Source organism: Camelus bactrianus, chromosome 13 (assembly GCF_048773025.1).
Source record: "Camelus bactrianus isolate YW-2024 breed Bactrian camel chromosome 13, ASM4877302v1, whole genome shotgun sequence".
Lineage (NCBI taxonomy): Eukaryota > Metazoa > Chordata > Mammalia > Artiodactyla > Camelidae > Camelus > Camelus bactrianus.
Window position 1 is genome coordinate 15,476,451 of NC_133551.1, and position 6,625 is coordinate 15,483,075.

Genomic DNA, 6,625 nt, shown 5'->3' on the forward strand with positions numbered 1-6,625 from the left:
TCTACACTGGCTCTTGACGACGTCAGTCAAACTCATGGCTACTGCAATCAGCAACACGCTGATGGTTCTCCGCACACCGTATGCTCACCAGGATGCTCTTGTCAAGCCCCGGATTTGTGCCTCCAGTTGCACATTCCTGCTTGGGTCTCAAAGCCCCCTCACATATTGTTATGTCCAAAACCAAACACGTGGAGTCAAATCCCACACTGCCTCCTATCATTCGTTTCTGGTTAACGGCTTCACTGTCTGCCCACAGATCTGCCCTCTGCCTCACTTCCCGTCACGTGGGTTTGGTCAGTAAATCCTGAGGGTTCTTTCCCCTCATTCTGACACACTTCTTAATCCATCTCTAAGGAATCATTTATAATTTCCCAGATATACTATGCATTTCATCATTCTGTGCCTTGGCTTACAGCATTTGCTTGGCCTGGCCCTTCTCTGTCCACTTAATGAACCCCCCTCTTTCCATCCAAGATCCAGTAAGTATTCCCCCCTTTATGCGCCTTGTTCTGTTTATCTCTGTATCCGCACCTGTACGTTGCTTTTCCCCATGCTTAGTACTAAACGAATAGCCAGCATGTATGGAGTACTTACTATGTGCCAGGCAGTGTTCTCGGTGCTTTATATGTATTAACTCATTTAATCTGATGAGGTAGGTGCTATTACTAGTTCTGTTTCAGGGAAGAAAACAGGCACAGAGAGGTTAAGGGATTTGCTCGAGGTGGGAGAGCTGAGACAGGCAGGCATTCTGGCTCCACGCCCCTTCCTATCTGCACTGGAGTCAATAGATTGATTTATCGATCCCTGTGTGTTTAATTTAAGAATGTCTTACCCCGAGAAGGCACTCAAAATACAAATACGTGGAGATTTCATGAACCCAAAACCAGCTCACTAATCAGAGGCACAGTATTTGTTTAATACACCAGAAACATCTTTCAGATGGATTAGATTAATATAAAAGGAAAGCCAGTACTTAAGTGTTTTAGCAAGGTTAATGTATATTTCAATGATTTAGAGCTTATCTATCACATATTTGGAGTATTTTTAAATGAAAGCCTTAATGTAAGAGGGTTGAGAATATATACTTCTCCCTCCAAACAGATATTTAGCTTTTCACTTGTTTTTCAAAGTCTACTTTTTTTAAGTAAAGCGAGATAGCTCTAAGCCACAAAAATCTGCCTCAAATTTCATTGGCTTTTCTCTAACATTTCAAATTATGGCTTGAGTTTAGAGGCACAGCACGAGGGCGTGGGAAGGCCTCCGGAGGTCCTCTGGTAACAGGCATCCCAGAATGTAGCAATGTCTCCTCTGTGACCTCTCCTCTTTTCTAGGCTCACAGGCAAGCCCACGAAATGAGAGGTTTACAGGCTGGTTTGAAGTCATTTCCTGTGTGTCTGTAACATTTTGGTACCCAGGGTCTGGAGCTCCTGTTCCTTTCCCTGTGTTTACCATCTTCTAAAAAAGGAGAAGAAACAGAGGATTTGGTGCATATCATTGAAGTAAAAATGCAGCTCTATTCCTGGCATAATTACCTGTCTCTGTCTCTAAAAGGGACCAAAATTCTAGCCGCCTTCCCCAGCTGACTGTGGAGTTTGCGTTAACGCTTCAAATTTAGAATTTCTGAGAGAAACTGCAGTGAAATAACAAAATAATCACTTCCAACTAAGGAGGTGGACTTGTCTGCCAGCAAAGCTATAAGCAAGCCAACTAGAAATAACTCATGCCCCAGGGGGACTTTAAGACCCTGTTGCTAGTTTTTGCTAGTTTTCAATTTGGAGAGAGATACACACGCACACAAACACACACACACAGAGTCAGTGGAACTTTCCTCTCCTCGTACCACGATCTGCCTTCAGAAGTTTCACTCCAATCCTCTCCTTAACTACAAACTGGCCTAAAGGCAGTCTCCCAAGGCAACAGAAATAAAAGCAAAAATAAACAAATGGGACCCAATAAAATAAGCTTTTGCACAGCAAAGGACCATAAACAAAATGAAAAGACAACCTACAAAACAAGAGAAAATACTTGCAAATGATGCAACTGACAGGGCTTAATTTCCAAAATATACAAACAGCTCATACAACTCAATAACAAAAAAAAAACAACCCAGTCAAAAAATGGGCAGAAGACCTAAGTAGACATTTTTCAAAAAAAGACATACAGATGGCCAACAGGCCCATGAAAAGATGCTCAACATTGCTAATTATTAGAGAATTCAAATTAAAACTACTGTGAGGTATCACCTCACACCAGTCAGAATGGACATCATTTAAAAGTCTACAAATAATAAATGCTGGAGAGGGTGTGGAGAAAAAGGAACCCTCCTTACACTGTTGATGGGAATGTAAATTGGTGCAGCCAGTATGGAAAACAGTATGGAGGTTCCTTAAAAAATTAAAAATAGAGTTACCATATGATCCAGCAAAACCACTCCTGAGCATATATCTGGAGAAAACTCTAATTTGAAAAGATACATGCACCCCAATGTTCACAGCAGCACTATTTACAATAGCCAAGACATGGAAGCAACCTAAATGTCATTGACAGATGGCTGGATAAGGAAGATGTGGTATTTATATATACAATGGAATACTACTCAGCCATGAAAAGAATGAAATAATGCTTTTTGCAGCAACATGAATGGACCTAGAGATTATCATATTAAGTGAAGTAAGTCAGACAGAGAAAGACAAATATCATATGATATCACTTATATGTTGAATCTAAGAAAAAAATGATACAAATGAATGCATTTACAAACCAGATATAGACTCACAGGCATAGAAAACAAACTATGGTTACCAAAGTGGAAAGGCATAGAAGGGATAAATTAGGAGTTTGAGATTAACAGATACACACTACTATATATAAAATAGATAAACAACAAGGACCTACTGCATAGCACAGGGAACTATAGCGAATATCTTGTAATAACCTATAATGAAATGGAATATATATGTATATGTATAACTGAATCATGCTGTATAACTGAAACTAACACAATATTGTAAATGAACTACACTTCAAGAAAAAAATTTTTTTAAGTAGCCTAAAAGCCTTAGCAGTAAAATTTCTTCCATAACATCTGGAATTCATATGTCAAATCCATAAGGCATAAACTCTTCAATTTTTTTCTTTTAATTTAGGCTTAATTACTTGAGCTCCAAACCCCCTGACCCTACCTCCCTCCATACCAAACTAATTAGGGCAATTATCTGAGCCGTCCAAGGCTACAGATCTGTTAAAGCCTGTTATTGAGGTTAACAAATGAGAGGGTTAATTTCTCTAGACTGAACCATAGCTGGTGAAGAAAGATAATAAGGATAATAAGGCCTTACATTTGTAGGGTGCTTTAGAGTTTTCAAGGTCTTTTTTCTCTACTCCAAGCTGCTACCCTGGGAGAAGGGCTTACATTGGGGGTTTCAGACTGTCTGGAACCCTGAGGTAAGTGACTTAATTCTGAACAGAAGCACTTGGAATTCACGACTACAACATGAAAGAAGCTCCCCTATCCTTGCTGTTTCAATGGTTAAAAAAAAAAAAAGATTTTTTTTAAAGATTAAAAAAGAAATAGGATTGCCAGGTAGTAGCTTTTGGTGCCAACTCGGAGGTGTTGACTTCAAACCTTAGACAGTAAGTGGCTTTTTTTAGATAATTTGACCAGGTCCTTGTGTATTTTAAACTTACTTAGAAGTTGCTGAATTTATCCAGTCGCTTTGGCTAATTATGAGCTGCTTAGGTTTTTCTATTCTTTTCCCACTTTGTTTCCACTGTAACAGAAGCAAAGCTATCCTGTGTCAGTCTCGCTAGGTAGCTGAATCAAAGTTCCTAATTTAATCTTTTGCTCTAGAGGTTTTTTTTTAGATTACACAGCCTCATGTTAATTTTTTTTTTTTCTTTTTTAAACCCAGGAGAATTAGTTGAAGGAGGATTAGATTTTCTTAGCATTCACCAGGATTTCAACTAGTTTTTCCAACAAGGATTTGTGAAAATGTGATAAACATGATGGAGAACAGATTTTCAGTTGCCTCACATAAATGCCGAAAGAAAGAAAAAAAGCTCATGTGTTGCAGAAGCACCAAAAACAAAAACTTCTAAGCTTTTTTTTTAAACTACAAATATATTTAGCCTTTTTAAGGACAGGAACAATGTTTACACTAAAAATACAAAAACAGTGCATTATATTTGTCACGTTATTTTAATTAATTCTCATAACCTTAAACATTAGATAGAAATTCCTTATAATAGTAACGTTCATTTAAAATTTTTCTGACTATGAAAATGATACATGCTCACTGTAGAAATTCTAGAAAAACCAAAAATAAAATAGAAATCACTTTTATTATAGAAATCCGCTGTTAATACTTTGATATCCAGCATTTTCTTAGTTTTTTTCCTATGCATTGTGTACATATTCTAAACAATATAGATATTCCATATTTTACTTAATGTTAAGCATTATCAGTTCCATTAAGAATTATTGAAATACCTAATTTTTATTTTTATTTTACTCATCTGTATTTTTATTGTAATTATTTCCATATTTTTCACCACTGTAAGTAACTTTAAGATAAACTTTTTTTTTATGGCAAAGAATTCTCTTTTTAAATTTTTTTTCTTTTTTTGTAGGGAGATAAGTTTATTTTTTTTTTTTAATTTTTGGAGGTACTGGGGATTGAACCCAGGACCTTATGCATGCTATGCACATGCTCTAGCACTGAGCTATGCCCTCCCATCAAGATGAACATCTTTGTAATTAAGTATTCGGTTGTAGTATTGGATTATAGAACTATTTTTCTGACTAAGAATTCTAGACGGAGTCACATGTAAAGTTCATCCTGTGCTTGACTTAATGCTGCTGACTACTTAAGACCACATTTAAACAAGTATTTTCAAAATTTTTGTACATCTCCTTGAAAGTCCTGTATGTTAAGTCTCTTGCCAGAAGCCCACGATTTATAATAGCAATTTGGCATTTCTAATATGTACTCTTTTTAGATGCTCTGAAAAGCCACATTTCCGTTTAGACTCCTCCAAAAAGCTACCCGGATTTTAAACAGCTACTCACTGGTGCTCAAATTGAGAACTTGGTTATTTTGCCTTCAGCGAAAGGAATTTGTAGCCATATGAACTAAAAACAAATTTGCAAGTGAAAAGAGGTCTGAGGGAAAAAAGTAAAGCAGACTCAGCTTTTCTCCCCCACTTTGACATTATTGACAATATTAATGCAATTAACAGAGAAAAACCTTAGGTGGAGCCAAAAGCTACTGAAGCACATGGCCTCTGCTTTCAGGCAGACCAGGCCCCTTGCATTCCAAAAACAGCAGCTGGCCTGCCCACGGCAGGAGCACCCAGACTAGCCAGAGAGGAAGGGAGAGTGCCAGGGAGCACCTCCTCCCCGAAACAGGGCAGAAGGAAAATACCTCCTCACCGTGGAACTGGGGAAATTCCACAATGAGCCACGCTTTACCCGGGGGTTAAAAGCAGACTCCCAGGAGAGGGGCTCCAGGGAGAAGCGACTTATCCTGCCTCTCGTCTTGCCACTTACTCACGCGTACAGTGTTTCCTCGCTGCTGGGCATGTCTTACCGCCCTCACTGGATTAGGGGTGCTGCAGCCAGCGGGACCTTACAGTTCTTGCGGGACAAAGTCAGAGATCCAGCACCAAGCAATAAAGTTAGAAATTTTTGTTCAATACATAATAGAACAAATAAACAAACTTATAGCATCTCAGAGCAAATGAGTTTTCAGGGCCTTTTCCTGCCACCCTATTTTCTATGGGGGACTGAAACAAAAGGCCAGAGGAAAAGAGGACCAGTACGGGGGGCAGTTCGCCAAGGTCCTCGCTTCTCTGGACTTCCCCTCGAGGGATGCCCAGCAAGTCCACGTTCTGATTCCTACACCTCAGTTAATCCAGGAATTAACAACCTTCAATTAACGGAGATCCTCACCCCCACTTCCTCAAGTTTTCAGAAAAAGAAATTACAGGAAAACAATAGAAATTTTTTATTTTTAAAAACAAAACAACTAAAACTACTTTTCAGAGTTGGCCATCTACAAGGTATAAATACAACCCAACTCCCTAAACCCTTTCCATCCAAGAAGTGTGTTCCAAGCAAGCTACTTGCAGATGCTCTTAAAGGGGGTGGGGGGACTCTACTGACAAAGTCTATCATTCTTCCCTCCCAGAGATTCACACTGAATCCGAGAGTTACAAAGCCTCCAAGGGACCAGTCGATGAAGAAGCCCCCTCACCTTCTTGGCCAAGGGTCTCAGACTTATCTGAGCACAGAGCTCTGTTGAGGAAGCCGGTGAAATCTGCGCAGTGTACGTGGAGACGCGTTGCTGCCCACCGTGGGCAGTGGCAACACTCATTTGGGTTTACACTGGTGAGGGGGAGGGAGGATTGACCACTGACGACACAGGCGTCAGTAATGTAAGTAGAGGCTATGTTTCTAAATTATTTTTCAAAATAGTTGTTGCTCAAAAAGATGTTTTTAAGATAAATGCAAATTAATACTACTAGAGATACCATTTCTCACCAACTGAATTAGAAAATTTTCCACTTGACAACGCACACTGCTGATCAGCAGGCTCACGTCACACAGGTAACTGGGCAAGATGGT